Source organism: Hibiscus syriacus, unplaced genomic scaffold (assembly GCF_006381635.1).
Source record: "Hibiscus syriacus cultivar Baekdansim isolate YM2019G1 unplaced genomic scaffold, ASM638163v2 tig00110957_pilon, whole genome shotgun sequence".
NCBI lineage: Eukaryota > Viridiplantae > Streptophyta > Magnoliopsida > Malvales > Malvaceae > Hibiscus > Hibiscus syriacus.
The window spans coordinates 123,662-127,816 of NW_024062933.1; the positions used below are offsets into that span (position 1 = coordinate 123,662).

The following is a 4,155-nucleotide window of genomic DNA, read 5'->3' on the forward strand; positions in this document are numbered from 1 at the left end:
CGGAATCGAGTTTGGAAGTTGTGTGCGTGAGGAAGGATTTGTGAAATTGATTTCTGTTTTTCAAAACAGAAATCACGCATATAACAATTGTCTGCCGACACTCCATGGTTAAATTCAGGGCTTGGTCCCTGAATTTTCTTTAACTTTAATACAAGCTCCAAGTTTTAAAATCTTTCAATTCAGTCCCAAATTTTCGCCAAATTTTCACAATTAAACCCTCAAATTTTAATTAAATATTATTTTAAAAATCGGGTTGTTACAAACATCATTATTTTTTATAAAGGAGAAAAAAAACCTCTTAAAATTGAGGCGGCTAATAATTCATTTGAACAACATTATTTTTTTATTAAAAATTATAAAAGAAATAAAATGTCTTAAAAGTAAGGCGGTTAAGGCTAAAAAATGATTGGATGTTCATTTCCCATTCAAGTCAAAATTAATATTCGGCATGCTCTAACTCCCCACGTAGACATCTACAAAGTTGGATAAAAAACGATTCGGATTGGATAAAAATCGATCTGATTTTTTTCACCTAGTCAAAAAATTTGATTTTAAAAAAATCAGTTCGGATCTTAATCAGTTTGGAGGGCCGGATGGTGTAACCGGTTTCAGTTTGAAAAAATCGATTTTTTTAAAGAAACCGGATATAAAAAAAATCGGTTTGTAGCAATGATGAACAAAAAATTACAAAAATAAGATTTGAGAGATGTTTAAGTTTTGTGTAATAAGATTTGAGAAAGTTGTAATCAACCAAATACATCGCTAACCTATTTATACATGTTTAGGGTAGTAAAATAATGATTTTTTAGGAAAAAAAAGTCAAAATACGGTCACAAAAACTCCCCAAACGGCTAGTTTTTAAAACTCCAAACCGTATTTTTTTCGGATAAAAATCGATTTTTATCCGATTTTTTTTCAAATCGGTTTTTTTATCCGGTAAAAAAATCGATTGTCCATTTTTTTCCCAAACCGTTTATACTATCCAGTTTTTAAATATCCGATCCGATTTAAAAAAAAATCGATTTTTCCCTAATCCAATTTCGGATATTTTTTATACAAAATCAGATATTCGTATTTTTTTCACCTCTATCCCCACGTGAAGAACACCCGTTGACCACCGTATAAAAAATATGACCAAAAGAAAGGTTAATTTATTGCATTCTTCTCTTAATATTTATGCCCTGTGTAAGTTAAAGTTCTTAATTCTATTAATAATTTGATAATTAATTCTTATTTTTCTAATACAGTATTCGAATATGTATTGTAATTTTTTTTGGGTGAATAAAGGATTGTATTTTTTTTAGTTGAATAAAGGATTGCATTTATGGTGGATCAACCGTCGGTACATATTTATATTCTATATATTATATTTATTAAAATTTTAATTTGTTTTTTATTATGATCATTATTATCAGTTATTGTCGTTAAAAAAATTTATATTATACATTAAAATATTCTTCAAATAAAAATTTGTTAAGATTCTAAGTTGATTAAAACATTTTCAATTAATTTCCAATTAATTTCAATTAATTTCCAGCCGTGAAAATGTTTTGTTTGATTAAAACATTTGTATAGTTTAATTTTAAGTTGACCTGACCCGTAATAGTGATAGATCAGGGGATAGAGACTAAAAAAGGGCTAAAATAAGGTGTTATCGATTTTGTTATTGTGTTAAATAATAAAACCGATAAAAATTATCGGAAATATTATTAGGCGCTACCGGTTTTGTTATTATTAGGTGTTTTTTACCGAATTTTAGGAAAAAAATACCGGAAACATTATTAGGCTTAAAAAATGACCGGATTAACATAATATTTTAGGTAAATACCGGAAAAATTTAGGTAATTTTTACCGATTTTATTATTTAAACGATAACAAATCCGGTAATACCTTATTTTAGCCCTTTTTAAGCCTACCGTACTGTAGAACTTCCCGATAGATCATAATTAGATTGAGATACGAGGAGACTTAAAGGTTCTTTTTGATAAATTTAAATAAAAAATAAATAGAGTAGTTCAATGATCTTTCGATTGGAAAACCCACCAAACAATAATAAACACGACAAATGAAAGGAAGAGCAATTACCAAAATTTTCATAGGAATGTGAACATATTAGGTCAGCTGCCGTTAATAGTTTAACGATCATGTGCTATATATGTAGATCATATGGTATAACCTACACGAACATCGTTACACCAAAATGAGAGGCTTACCACTCATTGTTACAATCCTCTTGTTTCCGTTTTCGTTTTCGTTTGGGAGATGTAAATCTAACCCCAACTCAGTTGATGATTTTCTGAAATGCCTCCCAAAACATTTTCACAAACCTTCTAAACCAGTCTCCGATGCCATATACACTCCCTCAAACACTTCCTTTCAATTTGTTTACGAGCTCCATACAACTAATCTTCGAGTTCTAACTCAGGCCAACGCGACCAGGAAACCACTGGCGATCATAGCTGATCTGCATGAATCTCATATTCAAGCTACTGTTGTTTGTGCCCAGAAATCGGGATTGCAGGTGAGGATTCGAAGCGGCGGACATGATTACGAAGGCCTCTCATTCGTCTCATCGGTCCCATTTGTCATCGTTGATCTCTCTAATCTTCGGTCTATAAACATCGACATGAAAACCGAGACCGCATGGGTTAGGCCGGTGCAACTACCGGCGAACTATACTATCGAATAGCGGAGAAGAGTAAGGTCCATGGTTTCCCAGCTGGTGTGTGCACTACTCTAGGCATTGGTGGCCATTTTACCGGAGGTGGCTACGGTAACCTGATGAGAAAATTCGGGTTGTCCATAGATAATGTGGTTGACGCTCAATTGATCGACGTCAAGGGTAGAATCCATGGGAGAGGATGTGTTTTGGGCCATCAGAGGCGGCGGCGGAACTAGCTTCGGTGTCATTCTCTCATGGAAGATCAAGCTGGTTCAAGTCCCAGCTAAAGTCACTGTTTTCCGAGTCCAAAGGACATTGGAAGAAGGCGCGACCGATCTTGTTCATAAATGGCTTCAAATTGCCTATAAACTCGATAGAGATCTTTTCATCCGAATCAGCTCAGGAGCCATTCCTGAAACAGGCAAAGCCAACAGCACAGTGCGAGTAACTTTCATCGGCCATTTTCTTGGACAAACCGACTGGCTTCTTAAATTGCTGCAGGCGAGCTTACCGGAATTGGGTTTACAAAGAAAGGACTGTATTGAAATGAGTTGGATTGAATCTGCAATTTCCTGGGTTGGCTTCCCCAATGGAACATCCATCGACGTTTTGCTGAACAGAGTGCCAACAAGCAAAGTTTTCTTCAAAAGCAAGTCTGATTACATCAAAAACGTGTTCCCCAAGGAAGGCTTAACGACCTTGTGGAGGACGATGATGGAAATAGGGAACGCGTGGATGGAAATGAACCCTTACGGTGGTCGAATGGCGGAGATTTCGGAATCCGAAACCGCGTTCCCGCATAGAGCTGGAACCCTTTACAAGTTCCAGTACAGCGCGTTCTGGTTGGAAGGGAGCAGTGAATCCACCAAAAAGTACGAAGGGTTGCTGAGAAAATTATACGCCCAGATGGCTCCATTCGTGTCGAGTAAGCCAAGGGAGGTAATTACAGAGACCTTGACATCGGCAGCAATGGCAGCAATCGTACGGATTTCGAAGTGGCCAAAGTCTATGGGGCTAAGTATTTCAAGGGAAATTTCCAGAGATTGGCAGAGGTGAAGACCAAGATAGACCCTCATAATTTCTTCAAGAACGAACACAGTATTCCGCCATTTCCGTCATCTAGTTCAAAATGATACGATAATGCAACCAAACAAATTAAGGTTCAAATAAACACATCCCCATTATTGCATGCTCGCCCAACACTCGGCTTGTAATTCTGTCTGAAATTGAAAATAAAAATAAAAATCCGAGTGAAGAATAAAACAAATATTTTACGAAATTAAGTCGTAACTTTATTATTTATGGATGTATTATTCTTTTCTATAACTATTTGATATCTAATTTATTGATCAATTAATTTGAATTGTGTATTATTATCACATTCCAATTTTATAATGTTTTAAAATTTCTGTACCGTTTTGAGTTTTTTTGTAATTTTGAGTACCTATGATATAATTTACCCAATTTTTAGGGGAAACCATACTTTCCCCCTT

The 4,155-nt window shown here is 35.0% G+C and overlaps 1 pseudogene; it reads left to right on the forward strand.

Annotated features, from left to right (window-relative positions):
- The first annotated feature begins 2,200 nt into the window (after positions 1 to 2,200).
- On the forward strand, positions 2,201 to 3,795 carry LOC120148439 (annotated as a pseudogene).
- Positions 3,796 to 4,155: the final 360 nt, after the last annotated feature.